The sequence below is a fragment of the Schistocerca cancellata genome, chromosome 2 (assembly GCF_023864275.1).
Source record: "Schistocerca cancellata isolate TAMUIC-IGC-003103 chromosome 2, iqSchCanc2.1, whole genome shotgun sequence".
NCBI lineage: Eukaryota > Metazoa > Arthropoda > Insecta > Orthoptera > Acrididae > Schistocerca > Schistocerca cancellata.
Window position 1 is genome coordinate 751,072,859 of NC_064627.1, and position 25,247 is coordinate 751,098,105.

Sequence of the window (25,247 nt, forward strand, 5' to 3'; positions counted from 1 at the left end):
CCATGAGTGGTTTTGGTGTGCATGTTATTTGTATAGTTCTTCTATTATGATGAAGAGGGTTTTATCGCACAGTGATCTGTACTCATTGAGTACTTTCTTCCCTTGTGCTACTGATTTTTGGATGTGATAGTATTCTCCTATAGTTAATTTTTGGTATAAGCTGCTACTGGTTTTAAGGATGTGTAAGTCAGTTTCAATGTTTGTTGGGTGGATACTGTGTGATATCAGGTGGTCTGCAAATGTTGAGTGCGAGATATTGCTTTTCAGTGCTTTGACGTGTTCTGTATACCCTGTTATGAAATTCCGGCATGTTTGTTCTACATATAAGGATTGACAGCAGTTTCAAGTAAGTCTGTATACACCGGACAGGTAGTATTTGTCAGTGTTGGTGGTATTTCTTCCAAGTCTGCTTTGTATTGTGTTGTTGGTTCTGCATGCTATGTTGATTCTTGTTTCTTTAGTATACTATCCATACTGTGTGTGACTTTGTTGTTGTAAGTCATTATGTGCCATTTGTTGCTTACTGTCTGCTGATTTGTTGTGTGTTGTGTTTTCTTTGTTTGTATGTGTTTCACGGTAATGTGTTGTTTGTTTCTGTTTTTTTGTGGATTATTTTGCCTAGTCTCTTTGCATCATATCCACTCTCTTGTGTAGTTTGTTTTATTGTGTTCAGTTCTTGTGTGTATTCATGTTTGTTGATGGATAGTTTTTCCAGACTGTGTAGTAAATATGTAAAGCTGGCTTCTTTGTGTGATATGGGATGATTGGATTTATGAATAATGGTGCTGATGACTATGGGTTTTCTGTAGATTGTGATTTCATGTTTGTTATTTGTCTTGTGTATGGTGAGAACTAAGAAAATAAGTTTTTCTTCTGTTTGTGTTTCAGTGGTAAACTGTATTTGTGGGTGGATGGAATTTATGTTGTCATGAAGTTCACCTCCCAACAAATATTGAAAGTGACTTATACGTCTTTAAAACTAGTAGCCGCTTATACCAAAAATTAACTGTAGAAGAAAACTATTACATCAAAAATCAATATCCCAAGGAAAGAAAGTACTAAATGAGAGCACATCACTTCGCAATGAAACGCAATTTGCTACAATAGAAGAACTAAACAAACAACACCTATGGTACACCAAGATCACTCATGGAAAAAAAATTCTTTCTCCCTTCCTCCTTCTCCTTCTCCTTCCCTCCCTCCCTCTCTCTCTCTCTCTCTCTCTCTCTCTCTCTCTCTCTCTCTCTCACTCTCGCTGCCCCAGTCCTGAATACACACACACACAAACACACACACACACACACACACAAACCGAACACCACAGACGCCAAATACACTTCAAACTCCCACGTGTCACCCAGCCAAACGCGCTACGAAACAAATGAATACTACACAGCCACAACAAAACGTAATGGCGGCACGCATATGCTATGAAAAATCGAAGAATGTGCAGTGTCTAGCGACCATAGGTCACGAAATTAGCTTACTCACATCGCCAACAACATATGAGAAAGGACAATATCAAAACCGTAAGTGACACACAAAAGACGTTATATATTCTCATTTCCGTTTGTAATTGCATAATAAACAGAAAAATAAAAATTACGTTTTTCTGTTTGCACATGAGAAGTTGTACACTCCTGGAAATGGAAAAAAGAACACATTGACACCGGTGTGTCAGACCCACCATACTTGCTCCGGACACTGCGAGAGGGCTGTACAAGCAATGATCACACGCACGGCACAGCGGACACACCAGGAACCGCGGTGTTGGCCGTCGAATGGCGCTAGCTGCGCAGCATTTGTGCACCGCCGCCGTCAGTGTCAGCCAGTTTGCCGTGGCATACGGAGCTCCATCGCAGTCTTTAACACTGGTAGCATGCCGCGACAGCGTGGACGTGAACCGTATGTGCAGTTGACGGACTTTGAGCGAGGGCGTATAGTGGGCATGCGGGAGGCCGGGTGGACGTACCGCCGAATTGCTCAACACGTGGGGCGTGAGGTCTCCACAGTACATCGATGTTGTCGCCAGTTGTCGGCGGAAGGTGCACGTGCCCGTCGACCTGGGACCGGACCGCAGCGACGCACTGATGCACGCCAAGACCGTAGGATCCTACGCAGTGCCGTAGGGGACCGCACCGCCACTTCCCAGCAAATTAGGGACACTGTTGCTCCTGGGGTATCGGCGAGGACCATTCGCAACCGTCTCCATGAAGCTGGGCTACGGTCCCGCACACCGTTATGCCGGTGTGGGGAGCGATCTCCTACACTGGCCGTACACCACTGGTGATCGTCGAGGGGACACTGAATAGTGCACGGTACATCCAAACCGTCATCGAACCCATCGTTCTACCATTCCTAGACCGGCAAGGGAACTTGCTGTTCTAACAGGACAATGCACGTCCGCATGTATCCCGTGCCACCCAACGTGCTCTAGAAGGTGTAAGTCAACTACCCTGGCCAGCAAGATCTCCGGATCTGTCCCCCATTGAGCATGTTTGGGACTGGATGAAGCGTCGTCTCACGCGGTCTGCACGTCCAGCACGAACGCTGGTCCAACTGAGGCGCCAGGTGGAAATGGCATGGCAAGCCGTTCCACAGGACTACATCCAGCATCTCTACGATCGTCTCCATGGGAGAATAGCAGCCTGCATTGCTGCGAAAGGTGGATATACACTGTACTAGTGCCGACATTGTGCATGCTCTGTTGCCTGTGTCTATGTGCCTGTGGTTCTGTCAGTGTGATCATGTGATGTATCTGACCCCAGGAATGTGTCAATAAAGTTTCCCCTTCCTGGGACAATGAATTCACGGTGTTCTTATTTCAATTTCCAGGAGTGTATATTGTGTAGCAGAATAGCTACAAAAATAAATGTCTCTCAGTATCAAGTAAGGTATGTAAACTATTACATGCATCCACTTTTTTGCCAATTAATTATAGAGTTTCGACATAATGTTATAAACAATACACACAGTGCATCACGTTGTTAACACATACCGCAACTGTGAACTATGAACAAATGATGTATAATATTTTACAACAATCATTCATTAACAGTTGTAAATATTAAGTACCAAAAGTTTCGCTAAATGTTACTATGTAACAACAATTTTACTGTTGGAAAATAAAAATTAATCCACTGAAGATAGCACAGAAAGTGCTGAAACATGTATGGGTGAAAAAAAACACAGAAAAAAAGGTGTCTCGCATAACACGGAATTCCTCGTAAACAGCATATTAGCGTAAGGTGCCTCAATACCTTTTTTCTCAGACAAGTTATTAGCAGCCCATCTAGTAAATTGCGCTTCCAAGGACCCGAAAAAAATTCATAAAGCGATGGTTGTTTGTAGTGCACACCGACTTTGAATGCCTCCTCGCTCCTGTGGTCCACTACGAAGTAACCCCACGACCTCTACAAAAAACATGCACCATATGCGGCAGTTTACCACATTCTATCGCCCTATGATTCGAGTCTTAACCGCCACACATCTTATGTTGGGAATAACCCTGCAGTCTCGCTGCTTACCGGGGCCGATAAATATTCAGGGGGGAGGGGGGGGGGGATAAGCTTTACAGCGACAACCCTCCCATGATCAGATAGAACGACAATGAAGATTTGTACAATAAAGTGGTTGCCTGTCATATTTGAAGGTTGGCGTTAGATAGAAAAGCTTTCACTCCACGTAGGACAACTGTCATCTTATGGGGAAGTTCCGTGGCACAACCCACAATACGTGCAATTTGAAGTACCAGTTACCAAGGCACTTACTCGTTCTCCTGCATAATTTAAGCAGGTATGACGCTCACTTTCTAGTTGAGCACTTGGCTGATTACTGTTGGAAGAAAAATCAAGTCAGTGTCCTGCATGAGAGCGACGAGAAATTCGTTTCATTCCCCAAACGAATGTTTCTCCGTCCCCTTGCCATGCTACGTTTTATGCAGGCACCACTCCAGAACCTTGTTGAAACTCTACCTCAGGGGGATATGCATATCATGCGAGCTGCATTTCCCGACGAGAAAACGTTTCCATTTGAGACTAGGAAGGAGGTTCCCTGTTACGAGTAGGTGAATAGGTTGGCTAAATTCAACGAAACCAGGCCACGCAACATAACTGCGTTCTCCAGCAACCTTACACGTGATGCCATAACGAACGCAGAGTATGAGCATGCCATGAATGTCTGGCGGGGATCCAACATCTCCACTTTAGGGGAGTACTCACGGCTTTACATGGACACAGAGTTGCTCTTGCTTGCGGACATTTTCGAGAAATTCCAGAAACTATGCATGACCACATATTCTCAGGATCCCAATTTTTATTACACAGCACGTGGGTTGTCTTGAGACGCAATGTTCAAGAAAACGAAGTGCAGCATCGAATTATAGGCCGATGCTGATATGCTTCTTTTCTTTGAGTGAGGGATCAATGGGGGACTTTGCCAACGTGTACATAGGCATGTGAAAGAAAATAACCAACGGATGAGTGACATGTTCAGCGCATCCCCTGATTTGAGTTACATAATGTACTTGAATGTAAATAAGTTATACAGGCACACCATGCAACAATCATTGCCTATTGATGAGTTTCAATGGGTGCCCAAAGACGAATGCAAGAGATAGGTGGAAAAATCAATGGGAGTATGGCAGCTGATTACGATGTAGGGTACGTGGTAGATGCAGAACTCACATAACCTATTATTTTGCATGAGACACAAGCCGATTTGGGGTTGTGTCCAGAGCAATTCGTTGTGTGAGGAGGCTCCATCCCAAAACAGATGACAACGCTGGGGAATAAGTGGAGATGCATCATTCACTATTGTAATCTCCAGCAGTGTCTCAGTTTGGGAATGGAACTGGTTAGAATCAGCCGGGCTGTCTCCTTCAAGCATTCCTCCTGGTGGAAGGAGTATATTGATTTTAATACGAGACAGGGAGCTTCCGTAACGTGTGACTTCGAGAAAGTTAATGAATAATTCAATTTTCGGAAAAACATCGGAGAAATTGAGCGAACGACATGAAATGTTGATTAGAACCAAATGGGATGGGCGTTATGACGTAAGAAAACGCATTGCCAGACCAATTTTTAAGCTGGGCACCATATTCAAGAAGAACTTCGTTGCTGTGGAGATGGCGAAGACTGCAGTAGAGTTTACGAAATTTATTTATGTGCATACTAGGTCTATCTTAACTCCACATGTACTGCTTTCATTATGAATTTGCGAAAATTCATCTCGCGGATGCTAAATTACGCTATACGGATACTGAGAGCTTCTTCTATTGTGTGAATAACTGCGATCCATATGAAGTAATGAGGTACCACAGGAATTAATTTGACACGTCTTCATACACGGCCAGTAATCCTTATGGCATTGTTCCACAGAACAAGATTATTGGCCTTATCAAAGACGAGGCAAATGAACTGCCGATTGTGGAATTTGTAGGTCTGCGATTAAAAATGTATGCATATCGCACACTGAAATATGCCACCCAGAGGCGGGCTAAGGGTGTGCGTCATATAGCATCTAGAGCCCCCTCTAAGGAAGACTATTGGCGGTGCTGCACCGCAGCGGCCGCATTTGGTATGACGAACTAATATTCTATCTGGAGGACACGAGGAATACACTGTAGTGCAGGCATGTCGCCTCATGCCGATAAGAAAGTCATTTGTGGTGATGAGACTGAAACTTTCCCATACTAAAACTACCCTCTTGTAGCGAGAGAAAGGGTAGGGGACTCTGATTGAGTGAAAGGGTGAGAATGAGTGAGTGAGGGAAAGAGAGAGAGAGATAGAGAGAGAGAGAGAGACTGCAGAGTAGCAGTATGACCTTTTCATCATAGTCTGACTTACGTGTGTCATGTAAATATTTATTTATTCGTGTGTACTGTGGGCACATGTATATACGCAAGCCATATGAGCAAAAAGTTATAAAAGACAAGGTATATATATCTATATATCACCTGCCGCTAGCTGTCCAGGTCAGATTGATTTTCACAGTCCATATCACAGTCCATCAGAATTATTGTAAAAGCTATGATACTGGAATTGTGGAATTTAGTTGTGGCAGTGAAAAATTGAAGTATCTCCGTATCCGTTTTTAGCGTAGATTTATGTACCTGGAAAAATTGGAAGTATCCTCGCCCTGTGCTACTGGAAAAAAAATGTGAAAAAACATTCTCAACCAGTGTTACTGTTGTAGCATGCAAGTGAAAAGCATTTCTGCATCGTAACAGCAGTCAAATTTTACTTCAAGAATTATGTTGAACCTCAAGAAATACATTGTACCTCAAGAACTGAACTGTAGCTCTAGAACTGAACTGTAGTCTTAAAGACTGTACAATACTGCAGTCGCTGTGTTATTCAGAATTACGAGGCAATGTTTCTTCAGACATGCGTCGTAATTCGCAGTATCACAGGCAATGCAAAATCGTACCATTATAACTGACTCTGCTATAAGGCTTAAACCATACTGTTGTGGTTTGAGGACCACCCACATCTATTTCTTATCCAACTGAAAGCATGTACTGGACTTCAAGTTCACAATAAAGAGGAGCTATATGTGTATGCGCCATATTGGTTTATGTGCATAATGCCAACTAACTTGGAGTTTTCTGTAAATATTTATGTATTTTCAAACATTATTTGTAATTTAGCCTATGTCATATGCTTCTATGTGACAGACTGTGTAACAGTGTTCTGCTACGGGCCCACTGAGCTTTAAGAAGACTGAATTGTGATCTAGAAGTTACAAAGCAGTTTGTTAAGTTTATGAACTGCTGGAAAATCTATGTTTAACGACAGTTCGCTTGCTATTGAGTTAACTTCATCTACACTATGAGGAAATCGATTACACGGTCTTGAAAACTTCTTACCGAATTTATCAAGTGTCTGGCGAAAGAAGGGGATGGTATTACGTTACGATTTAAACTACAGTGTTTACGTATACACAAACAAACATTTAGAGAGTTGTAAGAAATATTTAGTGACAAATACAAATCCGGTGACTAACTGATGAGGGACCGTTACGCAGTCTATGTCATATTGTAGTATATCATACAGGCTGCATTACAACCAATATTGGTACACTTTCTAGCACAGTTCCTGTCGGTGCCACTGTGGTTCAGGGCTCTTAACAGTCCTGTATCTGTACAATTATTATTTTAGTGTTTCAGACTTATGATGTAGCAGCCAGAGTCTGCTGTGATGGATGTGGGATAGCATTACTTGTGTGCAGCTACCGATTGTGCCCTTTTTTCCCCTGTTTAGTATCAAATCTTCCTCAATATTATCTCCCAAAAAGAAATCCTGCACACCTCAAAATTATTTCAATGCTTTCCTAACGAATGTGAAAAGGGGTACTGTTGTGCACTACAAAGGGTGTAGTATAGAAGTATGATAAATTCTATGAGTTGTTTCGGAGTGATTGTGAACTTGGTATGACTACTGACATCGGTCGGAAACAGAGGTGTTCTAATTGAATTATTTTGTCTTGTGTGTATGCTCTATACTATGTGTATGTTCCACATTGCTAATACAAGTACCACCTAACGTTGATGGCTTACAATCATGGTTCATAGTCACAGCCAGCTGCAGTGATGCTGTGGCAGTGTGTGAGCTGTCAGCAGTTGCAGGTCGCGGCAGGTCACTTGAATCAGCTACTACAATATAAAGGCTCACAGCTTTCTCCCATGCTTGGACTGCATCATTCGTTACTGCATATTATGTCCAGTAGATGGTGGTGGGCTTCATTGCTGATGGTAGTCCTGTTTCTTCTTGTTGAACTGTGGTGTTTATGTGGGGTAATTACCACTAAACCCATAAAAAATAAGGTAGCCTACGTTCTTATCGTATGTCTCTGCCTCATTTTCAATGGTTATAATACGACTTGTAATTAAGTATAAGTGTGTCTAATTCTCAAATACGTTTGACACATGGCTGCATACAAGAATGATTTCATGGTGGGTTGGGGGTATGCTTGACAAATATGTTTTACTGCTTGTTTTAATAACTGACGCCCATCCCACAGAGTAATATTTTATGGCAACACTTGCATGCATAGTACTTAATCCAAGCTTAGATTGCAGAAGTCGTGCCATCAGTACAAGTGCGCATCACCCCCATGGTTTGAAAATTTATCTACATAAAGTGTGTGCATGTTGTCTGTATGTCTTTTTGAGCTTGCTACCTTTCTTCATTGTAGTTTGAATCATATGTGTGATACTTGCATTTCAGATTTCGCTAACACTTTAAATCAGGTTACATTGTGCTGTGACTGTAATGCCATCACTTCAGTATGTAAAGGGGGCAAATCTGAACTACTATACTGCAATTTATGTTGGGATTTGGATCAGTTGTGTGTGTGTGCTGTGTCACATATTGCTTAGCTGTCACTGAATGACAGTGATGTGACACCCAGTTATATTGCTGGAGTTGTCCCAAATTCATATCGGCGACGGACCAGGCTCCCTTTTAGCAGCTCATATCGACTTTGCTCTTAGTTTGCTTCCGCAGAGGCTCCCAGAGAGGTGCGGAAAAAAATGGAGTGCCCTCCTTTGTTGTTTGCTGGAAGATGCAGATGTTCCAAAACAATGAGTTTAAAATGTGACATTAGAAGGATAGTTGTTTGATATTAGGGGAAAAGTTGGGCTACAGTTTTTGAGTAGAAATAGTGGGATGCTGTATGTCAAGTCATATGCACTGACCATTTTGAATTTGCTGCCAGTGTTAAACTTGGGGTAACAACTTTTTATTTGCTGACTTCAGAGGGCCAACTATGGTTCAAAAATGGTTCAAATGGCTCTGAGCACTATGGGACTCAACGTCTTAGGTCATAAGTCCCCTAGAACTTAGAACTACTTAAACCTAACTAACCTAAGGACATCACACACCCCCATGCCCGAGGCAGGATTCGAAGCTGCCACCGCAGCAGTCCCGCGGTCCCGGACTGCAGCGCCAGAACCGCACGGCCACCGAGGCCGGCGCCAACTATGGAATTCTAGAGACTGTGCAGTAATGCAGATCAGGTATACACACACATACTTTCACAGTAACGTCAGGGGAAAACCCAGTGGCCATCTTGAAGTGAACACAAGCACAAGTGAACTACTTGCACCTTCATGAAACCCAGCCATCTGACTTTTTTTCACCAGGTTAAACATAGGAAAGCAGACTTATGGTAGGGGTTAGAGGGGGAGTGAGGATTGGGGAAATTCGATGACTACGTGACGTCATCGACGACGTGCTTTGCGCTATAACTCTCATTACCTACTCCCTTGAGTGTCCTCATATACTTCTTTTTGCTGTTAATAGTAACTTGTTTCCAGTTCCTACTTATGTCACAAATATTGCACTCCTTATAATTACTGCATCATCTAGCTAAATTACATAACATCAAATATGTTGGTGAGATGCGGGTTAGATGGAGAATTATGGAGAGAGGTGGGGCGGGGACGGCAGGTGTTGGAAGTAAGTTGAGGTGGCGAGGAGTATACTATTTATCTAGCGCCCTTCTTTCTAGAGGCAGCACTACACACATTAATGTTTCCGGCTCAATGATCCATCTCAAAAATATTTCAGAATTTGTGGAATTCGATCATGACGTTGGCAAAAGGGTCAGAAACTACGTTCCAACTTTGCTCTTTTTTCTTTTGAAATTTTTGTCTCATTTGCACTTGCAATTCGGATTAATGGTGACTAGAACGTCTGCATTCATTATCATACCATTACCTACGTTAAACATACTTCGTTGTTATAAATGTAAAGTCCTAATGTTAATGTATGCAAACAGTTTTCTAGTACTGTTGTAAAACATCAGTAGCCCAAACGTATAATACAAAACTAGGTAAACAGTATTCGAGCACTCTACATGTTCAACTCTCAAGAGATAATTACAATGGTTATAACATACCTGATAAATTAAATAACATTTGAAGACATGCGCGGTAAAACTGACTAACCCTAAAATGTGAAAACCTAGAGATAAGTGCTGCCATCTGCTGCTGGGTACAGGAACTATCAAAATTGACATTAGTCTCATCCCTAATTATAACATTATGGTAATACAAAACGCAGGGACTTTCTTGTGTTCTGCTAGGTATGATTTTTGTAATGTCAAAAACTGGCAGACTTTCCTCCACACTGCGGCTTCACTTCAGTGGAGAGAATCTGGATAGCTGAGCAGCAGGCTAGCCCATACTGTGCCACATGATTAATAGGCAACAGATAATTAACTGCAATTTGAAAAGGTTGGGGGACTGAGGTAGTTTATATTGGAATTAATAAAACTGTAAACACGAAATATAATCCTTCTGTAATATGAAATACTAATCATTCTATGAACCTAGTTTAGAGTGTTAGAGGTGCTCATTTGGCACGTTCGTTACAGAATACATTTACCGGTAGTGAACATGGCGGGTGTAGGAATGGGAAACGTTGACGAAAGTGTGAAAAATCAATGCAAATTATCGAGAGAGGATGCGTAATCCACATAATTGAAGCAAAGTAGTTGACATGAAAACGCGAACAGAGGTACGGTAATTGTAAAGATGTAGTGAAAAAGGCAAAAATCACAAGGTTCAGACTGATCGTATGCGAGAAAATGCTTCGATATTGTACATGCAGGTACACGGGAGAGGGTTTTTCGTGATTTCCGATATCTATGTAACAATAGTATTCAAAATTCTTATATACTAGGATGAGTGAATATGAATCCTGCGAAGCGTAAATGTACTAATGATCCAGAGAGGAGTAGGCGGCAGACAACCAAAATCTATGGTATAAGGTTACTGTAGATGAAATAGACCTTTAGATTTGCAAGGAAGTTTGTCTAGCAATCTTCGGTATAAGCAGTGGGCGCCTATCCCTTATAATTCAACAAAAGAAAACACCTCAAACTTCTGAAGTTAGTTTCTGCGTTTCATTGGGCAACAAAACATTAGACATATATTCACAACAATAGATTTATGTTCCGGCGTAGCGACAAGCGCTGACACGAAGATCACGAACGTAACCGCAAAGAATGGTGTGAGACTGCGACATTTAATAGTTCGCTGACTAGGACCGCACCACGACAGAAGCGGCCTCTATCGGAAGAGAATGTAAGCGCCGCTCCTGCCAGCCTCACCGGACAGTAGAAGACCCGCTGACTGGAAGAGAGCACTAGAAGAGCCGTGACTTGTCATCCATATCAATATCCATTACTTGCACTGACATTGCATATAGCGAAAGACATTGATTATCTGCATGTCGCACATTGCTTGCGACACGAAAATGTAACTACAAAGTTAAGTATTGTCAATTCAATTACTCTAATAAACTCCATTAATATTATTTGCTTGCATGTTGTCTAGCCTTGACCTTTTTGTCGCATGGTGTAACCAGTGGCTCCAGAAAATCAATCCTTCCAAGACCCAGGCAATCATCATAGGTCATACCACTCCCTCCTTCCGGCTCCTGGATTTCCCCCTTACCATCTGCGCCCATCCTGTCCGCCTCTCCCCCACCGTCACCTACCTTGGCCTCACCATTGACCGTCACCTCACCTAGATCCCTCATCTCCGCACCATTCAATCCAAAGCCCACAACCGCCTACGACTCCTCAATCTCCTCTCAAGCCACACATGGGAGTTGAACTCCTCTACCATCCTCCACTCCTACAAATTCTTAATCCATCCCATCCTCTGTTATGCCAGTCCTGCCTGGATATCCACTCCTCCCAAATTCTGCAAGTCCCTTCAGATCCTCGAGTGCCATGTAGTCCGCCTTGCCTTCCGTATACGCCTCCCGCCCCCCACTCCGATCCTTTACGACCTGATTCTTTTCCCCCATCTGCTCCTATTCCTTGAACATATCTGCATACTCTCCACCTCCGGGAGTCTTGATCCCCCCCATCCCCTGGTTGCTACTCTCCAACCCTACCCTCTCTCTGCTTCCCTTCTACCCCCCCCCCCCCAAGTCCTTTTGCATTCCCCTTCTCTGCCTTTCCCCACTACATTCCGCGTCTGCCCCCCCCCCCCTCTTATGAATCCTCGTCCTCTGTCGGCTCCTTCCCCCCTCCCCCCCCCCCCCCAATTTCGTTTTTCCTCTACTTCCCCCATTCTCTTTCCCATCATCTGTCCAGGTTCCCCCCATCTGCCCTCGGCTGTGGTGTGTCATATTTGTGCCAACATTTCAGTGCAGTGTTCAAGTGAGTGTTCAGTGTTGTACGTCTTTCCGAAGTGTTGCAAACAGAAATCATGCTATCGCTGGGTGTGATTTTTATATCTATAGGAACAGAAACCAGACTGTCGCCGTCTTTTTAATTGTCTGTCTATTATTTTACCTGTCTGCTTCCTGTGTATTTGATTAGTATCACCAACCTTTTGTTTTATGTTTTAAGTTCCACAATTTTCCGCCATTTTACCATTTAAGTCATCGATTTTACCGCCTGCTTTTATTATTTATTATCTTCATTTTTTTAAACAAATTCTGTAGGCTGAAGAGCAGCATACTAAGCTGCTGCCAGCCCGCCCCCTTCAGGGGCTATCGAAACTCAATTAAGAAAAAAAAAAAGTTGCCTAGCTATCCGAGAACAGCCCACACGAGTGGGCAGGACTGCACAATTTATGTGTAACAAGATATTAAAAGCTAAATATTTAATTTAAGGTGGATAAACAGCGAAGACGTAAAAATCGCTCAAAGAATTACAGGAATTTGCATGGGCTCATATACAGATAAATAGTTCTCCTACACAGTCAAATCACTACTCCGGGAAAAAGAATCCCAACATGAGGAATACGTGTGCGCATCGAATCATTAGCAAGATGTACGGTCTTTATCAAGTAAAGTGTAAAGACAGCAACAAGGTACCTCTTAGCATTGGCATATATTGTAAAATATTTTATCCGTTTTTCAATATTGCGAAGCCGCGACGTGGCACCTGTCACGTTTGTTATCACCTTAAAATGGAAATTTCATGCGAGAAAAACGGTCAGGAAAAGAAAGAAGTAGATGAAAAACTGAACGTACATGTTAAATAGGCGATTACTATCTATCGAAATCTAAAAACGGACTCAGAATACTCAAAAACTTCAGTGTATAATTCTGATATAGTCATTGCTTTCATCAACGGATGTCTCTTTTCGCGACATCAGACCATGATAGTGGCCATAGGCTCGATCTACTTGAGCCATATAGGACGTGTTATCACCAATTTTTCCTTGTACCGTACTTTTTACTACAGTTAATGGTAATTTTTGGCTGTGGGTGCTTGAAAATGACGAAACAAATCTTCACATATTATTGTTCTTCTTTATTACTTATAATTTTTATGTTATCTTCCAATATAAAGGAAATGACAGATCATAAACAATAACTGGTCCATACTCTACGGATTTACTTTAAAAAAGTAAGAATAAAATAGTTTGATATATTTTTCCAGACTCATTTACACAACCCCATTTCCCTCCATTTCTAAGTATTGTCGGTTAGCCTGTTTTTCCGCCCTTTCTTCATTTCTACATTTAGAGCTATTCACAAACGTTCATCTTCGAACATTCTGTGTCCTTAGTGTAAGTGCCTACTTTACACTAAGTGAGCGATCTGTCAGCAGAATGTGATAGAAGGATTCGACAGGCGCCATCTGTGTTCATTATATGTCCCTGCGCACTTTCGAGATAACACAGCACCAAGATACTTCCGCTAATTTTATACTGTCAAATATCGTATGCTGCAGGGAAAAAGTGTAGTACTGAAAACTGACAAAAGCGTACTAGTGTTGTGCTATGACGAAACAGAAAAAAAGTAATACAGTTAAAATCATTTAGAAACGACACTTTAGTTCATCATTATGAGATTAAATGAGACTGTAAGGAAAAGCCTATCGCAATATTGGTGACGTACTGAGACATTGAACTATGAATTTGACAAAGAAATATTTCTAAGTGGAATCTCTTGATGTAGTCGCACGTTTCTCCAGGGTTTGGCGGAGTGGGTCCGTCCTTGAGAGAAAGTACTGCCCTTCCCCGACTTAATCAAACGCTACTCGAGTGCACGGGCAGCGATCAATAAGCCAGCTGGAGCATCTCATTTGTTGGCTACCTGAATACCGCGGAAATGAAGGTTCTCCTTAATTTCCTATTGGTTGCACGAAGTGGCTGCTTGCAACAACAACAAAACATCCCCGTTCCAACAATCAGTGGCTGAGTACGCCAGTCTCAATTACCTACAGCTAGATTGTTGGATTCGAAGTATCAAAATTATTAGCATAACGAGGGTCTATTTAATGAATAGCTCGTTAAGCTACGTTTACACTATAGCACGGCTAGGGATGCTAATGGATTGACTCAAAACAAATTACATGTGCCAAAACAGCGCCGGCGGTTGGAGGTGGTAAGAAAAGACCTAGGACGCATAACATGTCTTCTACAATAGTAATCTGTTATTTTTGTAATTCAGTGTAACGTTCGCGTGTGGGATAAAGGTGTCAATGCGCCTTTACTGACTGTGACGAAAGAGAATATTTCTTACATATTACGGCTGTCGATATTCACTTAATTCTCACCAATCTTATGTTGCACCGCTTTCAAGTTATTTTTTGTCCACGGGATTTCGTTCTACCACTGTTAACAAAATGGTGTACTTCCAACCTCCGCTCTCAGAATTTTTTACAGCTATACCATAAAAATACATTTTGCCACTCACACATCTTTTGGGAAAGTGGATTTATGTGTTCCTTGCTTTGACCATATTAAGTACTATGCCAGAATTGCGAAATTTATCTTTTCCTTAACTTTCAAAGAAGGAAAGCTGGCCATGAGGGGTAGCCCAGCGGTCTTTGGCGCCTTGCAACGGTTCGCGCGGCTCCCCCCGTCGGAGGTTCGAGTCCTCCCTCGGGCATGGGTGTGTATGTGTGTTTTACTTAGAGTAAGCTGGTTTAAGTAACATTAAATAGTGTGTAAGTCTAGGACCGATGACCTTAGCAGTTTGGTCCCTTAGGAATAAAAGAAAATATCCTGTTCTGTTGTTTTTGAACCTTCATAGGACGTCGCCTGCGAAATATAATTTGGTTTCATGTTTACAGTGGACAGCCTCTAAAATGAGTATATCGTCAATTAAGTAACAAGTAGGGACTTAAAAAAGTTATACATGTCGATTGACGTTGATAATAAGATCATTGCGCAACAAGAGTGGCGCAATGTTAGAAGAGAGTACATGTTCCGGGTTTGCTGCAGATACGCATAAAAGGTGCATCACAGTCAGCGAGTGAAATTGTGCGATAGCTGGAAATGTTCTCCAAAACTGAAGTACGCGGAACTGTACGATTCCGTGTGCCAAATGTCTAAATGGCACACAGAATCACCGTTGAAATTCTGGTAGTATATGGACCAAATGCAATGTCGCATCATGCTGTAGTGAAATGATGTCAAGAATTTAGCCAATGCCGCACAGACGTGGGTGATGATCGGAGAGGGAGGGCATCGATATCGATCACAGACGACAGTGTCGAGGCAGTCGAGGAAGTCATTCGCAGCAACTGCAGAGTGACTGCCGCGGACATCGCTCAGCAGATACGCATCCCAGTAGTCAGTGCTCATTCGATTGTCCGAAATCGTCTACAGTACCGGAAAACGTGCTCAAACTGAATTCCGCGATCACTTGTACCTGCGCACCAATGCGCAAGGTTTATATCGCCTCTGGATTTCCTTGGGCACTATTCTGTAGAAGGAAATGACTTCCTAAGCCACACGATTACTGGAAATGAGACATGTATCTATCGTTTCATGCCTGCAACAAAGAGAGCGTTTATGGAATGGGGACGCGTCTCCTCCCCTCCACGGAAGATGTGCCAATTTGCACCCGTAGCGCGAAGTGTCTTGGGCCCCCTTTCTTCGACTGTGAAGGTGTTGTGTACACAGAGATTATAGCGAAGGGCATACCCGCTAATGACGGTTTTTACTGCACAACACTGACATTGCTGAATGGAGGACTAATCAGGAATCTTTTGCCAATGGAGTGATCAACACGAGACTTTTTTAAATTACAGGCCACATGTTCCGTGAATATACATTATGCGTCTCTAAAGCAGTGGTTTCCACTGCCTCCTGCATTCTCATGTCGTTGATCATTGTTGATTCTGCCGCCTTGTAGGCCAAACCATGGACAAGAGAGTGCACTGAACCTCTGTCCGGCCGTCCGCCCCCTTCGACAAGGTCGTTGGCAGAATAAGGGCGACTTCTTATGCCAGAAATCTTCGACCGCCATTGCAAATGATTATGATTCAAAATTTAATCAGTGTCGTAGTTCGAACCCGGGACCGAGGACGTTTTTATTAGTACTCAAAGACGCTATTCCCGGATAGACTGGAGGAGAAACGTAAATCGGATATACTTCTGATTAGCAAAAAAATAAGCAACGCAATAGGGTATGGACACTTAAAAACACTGATTGTCATCAGCTATCTTCAATAATACTGGAAAAAGAAGAATATCAAACAGGAAGAGGAAGAAATAGGTACTGGAGAATGTATAGTTCTATTGAAATTGTCAGAAAGAAAAATAAGTCTTCACCAATGTACAGAAATGGCTATAGTAGTGAAAAAGTTAGTGTAGCAAAATCTGAGAGTAATAAGTGATTAAGGATCCAGTATTAACCGTTGCCAAATTGAAGAAAGATGTTCACAGTTGCTTTCTAATTAGGTAAGACCATTTTAGCTCCTTAGATTTAGCAGTAATTAGCACTTGATATTTTTGGAGATACCGGTAAAAGGTGGTCCGCAGAAAATAGTACAGATCATAAGTCATGTAAGACTAAATATGGTGAAAGAAAAACATGGGTAGCCCTGTAATGTAGTCTGTAAACCTGTTCACGGCCAGGGACAAAGTACTCTTTCCATAATGTGTGAGATCCACCATATGTGGGTCTTCCAATGGAACAGGTACAACACTAACAGTAAATAACTGAACGTTTACTGTAGACATCGACGACGGGTGTACTTCTTGCTACATTCACTAGAACGCCGTCGAAAATGAAACGTGCTTACATTTCACAAAAATTTGTCTCAGCAGTTGTCATCGATCCAAAAACGTCGCTTGGCCATTGAAGGATTTCGTCGACCGTAAATTCTAGACTGCGCTTTACTGCATGCGTCTGTGGAGATACGGAACGTTTGCGATCCTTTCTCAGTCCGGTGTTGACAAAGCGGCGTCGACGCACCGGAGATTGGGTCACGTATGGTGGTGAATCTCGGGGTTGGTTGCCGCCATCAGCGTGAGGCGCGGCGTGATGGGACACGTTCTCTCATACTCGCTGACGACAAAGACGGAATACAACTGTTGGCGCAATTCAGTTCCGTACCTCTTGGAGAGTCGTTGAATTCCTTGCATGCGGCAAACGAGAGGTCACATCAGTGCGACTTGAGGCAACTGGCACTCACAATTTGAACTAGCGGATTAGAGGCAGACTGACGTGTTCAAAGCACGTTACTGGAGGCTCATCACTTGAGAAACACGCATACAGCCATAGACGCACACAAACCTTTTCTGGACGGGTTTTTATCATGCGATGTGGCCAAATATGGTATTAGAATGACAGCAGTGTTCTGGTTCGTTCGATAAAGGGAGACAGAAAGGTCCAAATAAGGCAAGGTCATGTACGGTTACAAGTGTATAGGTTTTCCACACTCTGCACGAATACACGAGCATTGAATGGCTCTCCAATTATTGCATCAATACACGTAGGACTTATTTTTGACAAGGCACCGTCTCACCGCAATTCTTGCACGTCAGGAATGTTTGCGTTAGGAAAATTATCCTGTCTACGTTCAGCTATTCCTAGCAAACTATAAGTGATGCAGTGAAATATCCTGACATCATTTTGCAGCTCGAGGAATCTATATGGCTCGCTGTAAGTTTAACGGAATGTTCATACCGCTGTCCACGAGAGAGGAGAATCTTACGTGACCTAAATGACCGAAGAACAGCTAATTATTTTTGAATCGTGATGCCCCGAACTCTGTTCGAATTTCAGAAACGACATCTTATTACAAGGAAGATTTCTTAGCTGTGTTAAATGCTATTTTGTTCGATTAGTAGCCGGCCGGTGTGGCCGAGCGGTTCTAGGCGCTTCAGTCTGGAACCGCGCGACCGCTACGGTCGCAGGTTCGAATCCTGCCTCGGGCATGGATGTGTGTGATGTCCTTAGGTTAGTTAGGTTTATGTAGTTCTGAGTTCTAGGGGACTGATGACCTCAGATGTTAAGTCCCATAGTGCTCAAAGCCATTTCTGTTTTTGTTCGTTAAGTTTCAGGTTTAGTCTGTCATCATGAAAAAACGAGTTATCTATCCTGTAAGGAATTTCGTTACGTAACTGATCATGCAGGATTCATGCATGTCACTAACTTGAGAATAATATTTATGATACACAGACAGGTAATGTAACTGTAGTATTTCGTACTAGGAACAGCATATTAGAAGCGCATTACAGCTCAAAATATTGGCCTTCGCGAATGTACTCGCAGCTTGCCAGTACATCTCTGCATGCAGGACCTGTTATATAACTCACAAGGACGTTACCACGTGCATGAGGCCTATTTAGGAGCAAAAACTATCAGCTGATGTGCAGCCAGCACTAGGAAAAGGCTCATGTATGAATCCCACTGGAAGAGCTAAGCAACAAAAGTCCATACTGCATAGGTAACTCGAAGCAACTTGAACAATAAAGTTTTTCTTAATATAAGATGGCATTCCTGAATGTTTAATTCTTAGCATTAATGAGTTAAAATAAATTAGCTTGTTATTTTATTTATAGAATTGAAAAAAGAGACAGCATTGGTCGTATATTTTTTACTATAGCAAAATCGATTTTCTGTCACTGAGTGACCATCTTCAGTGCTATATTGTATAACTTAAATTAGGATGCACTGTTGTCACTAAGCTTACGGCAATCACATAGTCTATCGATTTTGCGATAGTAAAAAATATACGAAGAATGCTGTCTCTTTTTTCAAGTATACCTGTTATCTGGTCGTAGTGCACAAGACAACATGGAGTCGCCAATCAATATTATTTGTAGAATCTTAGTTATCTGTTACTAAATATAACTATTCCAAAATGTATTAAGGTTTGGAAATCACTTTGCAGGCCAAGAATTCACTTTTGGGTGCCATGCTCAACATTGTGCCTTCAAAGTTTGGGATGTAGGTGGAACTTACTCATTATTAACACAGGGCCTTAAAAAACAAACAGACAGTAATAACTTTGTGAATCTTCAGGTTTTGGCGGCGCGAAGACTGTTCCATTAAGTTTCGGGGTTGCAGCCGCAAGAAATCTCCTTCTTCTTCTAATATTTCGGTCGTATAACGTTCAGCCATCTTCGGAGCGAGCCGCAAGACTGCCGCTCCAGTTTTTTTTCCCTTTATTGTAATTTTAATCACCTCATACAGGCGGGCTGGCAGCAGCATATTACGCTGCTCTTCAGCCTTAAGTGGAACAATAACATGACATATAGGTGATACAGACAATACAGTAAAAACGGCGGGCAAAAAAAGGGAGATACAAAAAACAATAAACAAGAAGCCGTTCACGCTGGACGCGAAAAAACAGTAACACTTGGTGACACGGCGCACAGAACACGGATGACGGCGACGGCACACGTGAACAGTTGAGGCGTGACGGTGACAGAACACTAAACACAAATCGAGGCACACACACGACACACAGATGGCGATGATCTCCGGCGCGCGAAAGTCCACTGAGCGTGTACGAGTCCAGGGACCTGCCATGAGTAGAGGAGGAGGAGGAGGAGGAGGAGGAGAAGGAGAAGGGGAATGGGAGAGGGGAGAGAAGAGATGCCATGGGCAGAGGTGAGAGGGGGAGGGAGGAAGGGGGAGGGGAAGCCCGGGGGAAGAGGGGAGGAGGAAGGGGGGAGACGAAAGAGAAGGGAACGGAAGGGAGGGAGGGAGGGTGCCTAAAGGAAAGGATACAGGAAGTGGGGGGGGAGGATCAAAGTTGATAGGAGGGGTAAATGGAAGGGAGGAGGACATCATCGGGGAGGGGGAGCTGGCGGAAGCCACCTCGGGAGAGGGTAAGGAGGGTGGAGAGATGGAGACCGGGTGGGACGTGGGAGTACAGGTGCGGCAGCAGGCGGGGGTGGGAGAGGATCGGGGAGACGAGCGGGTGAGGAGGATCGAGTTTACAGGAGGTGTACAGGATCCGTATCCTTTCAAGGAAAAGGAGAAGGTGGGGGAAGGGGATGAGATCGTAGAGGATCCGCGTGGGGGAGGGGAGACGGATGCGATAGGCGAGGCGGAGAGCATGGCGTTCAAGGATTTGGAGGGATTTGTAAAAGGTATGGGGGACGGAGATCCAAGCCGGATGGGCATAACAAAGGATAGGAAGGATGAGGGATTTATAGGTGTGGAGGATGGTGGAGGGGTCCAGACCCCACGTACGGCCGGAGAGGAGCTTGAGGAGACTGAGTCGGGAGCGTGCCTTGGCTTGGATTGTCCGGAGGTGGGGAGTCCAGGAGAGGCGACGGTCGAGGGTGACGCCAAGGTACTTAAGGGTGGGAGTGAGGGCGATAGGACGGCCATAGACGGTGAGATAGAAATCAAGGAGGCGGAAGGAAGGGGTGGTTTTGCCTACAATGCCGCTCCAGTGCTCCCTTCGTTCCTTTATACTCGTGTACCGTGCGACTGCGCATGCGGCACAGATGCAAATGCGCCAGAGACGTTGGTCGGCGGTAGAGACGTGCATAATGCGCGAGTTGTATCTATGACTCCGCAGTCGATCTGTGGTGGCATATCGATGTATCATTGTGAGCTGCACTGAGACGACGTCTTTGTGAGTTTATTACAGCAAGTGCCGGATTCCATGATTTATCAAGTTTGAAACCACTATCTCTATTTATTAAATTCGTCGTCAAGCGAATTTCAATTGCCTCCTTCACCATCGAGTCCCAAAAGGATGATGTAGTTGCCAAAATTTCGACGTTGTCATACAACATACTGTGCCCATTATCAATACAGTGCTCTGCCACTGCCGACTTGTTAGGTTGTAAAAGCCGTGTGTACCTCCGGTGTTCTGTACATCTTTCTTGGACAGTACGAGTTTTTTGTCCGATGTAAGAAAGGCAACATTCACATGGAATTTTGGAAACTCCAGATTTTCGGAGCAGCAAATCATCTTTGACGGAGCCCACGAGTACAGCTGTCTTGGGTGGAGGACGAAAAATCACTTTTACTTTGTGTCTGCCGAGAATCCGTCCTATTTTTGATGAGAGGCTACCCTCATATGGCAGGAAGGCCATCGATTTAAAGGTTTCTTCATCTTCTTCTGCTTTCTTTGTGGCCTCTTTCGGTTTCATTTTCAGTGCCCTCTGTATTTGTTGTGGAGAGTACGCATTGTCTTCAAACACTCTTTGTAAGTGGGAAAGTTCATCTTGCAGACTGCTTTCGTCAGAAATAATTTGCGCTCTGTGGGTCAATGTTCGAAGAACACTCATTGTCTGGGCAGGATGGTGGCAGCTATTTGCACGTAAATACAGATCGGTGTGCGTCGGCTTCCTATGCACTTCATGTCCCAGAGTGCCATCCTCTCTGCGCCGAACCAAAACATCCAAGAATGGAAGGTATCCCTCCTTTTCAATTTCCATTGTGAACTTTATTTGATCGTGGAGGGAGTTCAGATGCCTTAAGAAGTTTTGCAAATTGTTTTCACCATGGGGCCAAACTACAAAGGTGTCATCAAAATACCTCCAGAATACCGTGGCTTTCAAGTCAGCAGATTCAAGCGCCTTCTCCTCGAAGTCCTCCATGAATAAATTGGCCACCAGAGGGGATAAGCGACTTCGTACGCCTGTTCAAAAAATTCGTTGTTAAATAAGAAATATGTGAAGGTCAGAACATGTTTAAATAAAGCTGAAATCTCTTTGTCAAAACTTATTTCAATAAGTTGTAGAGACTCTGGAAGGGGAACATGAATCATGACGTACGTGTGGCCACACATGTGCGTCGATTCGTTGACCATACGTTCGATCTCCCCCCTCCTGGGTCCCCTGGTCCCAAGGTCGCCATGGCGCCTGTGGCTGTGGTGCTGAGATAGTTGGCTTTTCAAGCCGGCTATCTGGGCAAGCACCCACGCCAGCAACAGGTTGGCGACAGAAAGAAATCGCGCGTAATCGGTCACAGCCATTTGTGCCATGCCGTGACAGATGTTGCTGTTACGTATATAAATGCACAAACTAGTAACATTTATTTAGTCAGCACAATGTCTTGGTTAAATGATGATTTAAGCACGGGGCAACATGGTTCAATACAGTACGACGGAGGAACTTTATATCCAGGACCGGTGGACGATATTGAAATGGTGGAACGGGGAAACTTTTTTAATATTAATAGGAGTAATAGTATAAGGACAATGTTTCGCATAGATGCTGCAGATGAAATTAGGTATGGAGAAAATCCAGCATACGATGATTTAGACGAAGAAGTTGTTCAATTTGAAATGGAGCCAAGGCCAACAGAAGACGTAAATACTGGATTGCGCCAGCGTCGTCCATATCAGCACGGTGAAGAAGGTCATACAGCAATAGAGATAGATGCATCTGAAAATACGCCACTTTTATCTGGGGCAGCTGAAACAGCAGTTGATGGTGCGACCTTCATCATCTCGTTATCTACAGGTCAAATAGCTGGAGCTGCTGGTGTAGCAGCTTTAGCAGGTGCAGGAATAGCGTACGGAGCTACAAAATTAGCTGAAAGAGCAAAAAATAAAGGATTAACATTACCTGGTAGTGATTACGTGGGACCTGGAAATCCTATAAATATAGACGCACCACGAAGTGGAGCTGATGCCATTGCTAAAGAACACGACGTTGGGTACGATCGTTTATTAAAGGAAGCTCGAGAACGTGTTTTTACCGAAGAAGAATTTAGACAACGAGTGCAGCAGTTGGATGCTAAAGCCATTGTAGACTTTGCTATTGATTGGAGTCATACACGCAATTGGCATTCTTTTGCAGGAAAGTACGGATTGAAATTGAAAACATTTGTGGAAGAGAAACTTGACAAAGTGTTATACCCGAAAAAACCTGATCTATTTATGTTTTACATATATAATGTATATATAATAGGAATAATAACGTTTCTTGCCTTCACCAGAATTACGATTGGCCTCCTTGGGAACGTCCAAATTGGAATGAAATGCATAAAGGCCAGAAACGTTATGCTTATAAACAGTGCCTAATGCCGCGTGTACGTCGTGATTTGCCTGTAGATCACGAGCGGCTATCAACGTCAGTAACATCAACGAGCGACGGTGGGGCGGATCACGCTGACGACGACATCTAATATTCCGGAGACGAACCAGAAGATCACAATCCAGTTGTTCCATTAGTTCCATATTCTGACTCTGATACAAATATGAGTGCTATGGATGTAGGTTCAGGAAAACGTGCAGGACAATCGCAAAAGGGAAACCGTGCAAAGAAAAGTAAAAAGACGCTTCCGGGTACTGCAGCGCCATCAGCTAATGGAGTCAGTGATTCGGCCAACACACGTGATGTACCGTTACCTGCACCATCAATATTAGATACGGGAAATATTACTACCTATAGAAAAGTGCACAGATTTTTTGCATATGGCTTAGCATATAAAGTTATTACTCATTCTGATGCTGTATTTATAATTACTCCTTTGGCTGAAATTCCTGTTGATAGACCATTTTTGTACATGACTCCGTCTGAATTCGATTTATTGCCAAATGGCAGTAAAATTGTTCACTGTTCAGCAAAAGTAATTGCCCGAAGTCCTAGGATTGCTTTTCCAACCAATTCCAGTGAAACAGAACTTGCAACTTTAAATCAAAATAAAAATATGATTATTAGTGTGGGTATTAATTTAAAAATACCAGGTGCTAACGTAAAGCCTACTGCATTTGGTAACTCAGCTCCTATGGAAACAACTAGTATAGACTGAAACGTCCCCTTAGAACAATTATACAAGACTGTGCTTAACCTGACAGACTGTGCTTAACCTGACAGACTGTGCTTAACCTGACACACAATATTTTTAGCGCAACGCAATCTGACTTTCAAAATTCCCTACAAAAGAATGGCCCTGACTAACATTAATCTATACCTTTCACAAATCACTTACCTCACAAAAATCTTCATTACTCGAACTACTGCAATACAGCGAGCGCCACTACTGCCAGCTAAATAAAAGATTCAAACTACGGAAGGCACTAACTACTGATAGGGATAGTTAGCAAATGAAAGATTTTAATAGAGAACAAACAATGTATTTACCTTAATATCATCAAAAGTCATAATATATGTAATTTCAAAACTCCGCCATCTCTCTCGTCACATCCACCACTGCCGGCGGCTCACCTCTAACTGCGCAACGCTACGCGCTGTTCACATCCAGCTGCCGCTGCCCAACACTACAATGGCAGACAACAATGCAAACTAGCCACAGACTGCACACAGCACAGCCAGTGATTTTCATATAGAGCGCTACGTAACGTTGCCAAGAAGAAAACATAAACAGCCTAGAAAACATAAACAGCCTACTTACATAGCCCCCATGCACCCCACAAAAGATTTTACAAATTGTTTTGGCCAGTGGCCAATAATGATTTGATAAAATTTTTCATAATTACAATAACAAAGATATCAAATGCACATACTTATTAATACAATGGTGGTCAAAAGCTAAAATTTTCTCACAGTCCATAAAGACAGTCCTGATCATTCATCACAGTAAAACTACCGTTTCTTTTATCAAAGTCTGAGCAGTAAAAGACAATGCACACAGAAGTAATGGATGTCCATGCAGTCTTGAAGAAGTAGTGTTGTCCTTCCAACAGAAAGACAGTGCTGACTCTTGACATGCTGACAGGTAATGGGCCACAACAGAGCAAACCCACAGCAGAGTCAGTCGAAGTTGACGAATATTAGTAGGTAGGTCATCACAGAGTAGACCCACTGTAGTCCTGGTAGAGATTGTGGTATTGGTGGGTCACCAGAGGTGCAGACCCACTGCAGTCCTTGTAGAAATGATGGAATTGGTGAGTCATCAAAGATGCAGACCCACTGTAGTCCATGTAGAAATAATGGTATTGGTGGGTCATAAAAGATGCTGACCCACTGTAGTCCTTGTAGAGATGGCCAGCAGCCATCTGCTGCGACTGTGCAGGTGCACAATCACCATCGAAGAGTCTTGCAGAGAATATAGTAAGTCCATGAACCACCACTTGTGCACTCACAAAGTTTT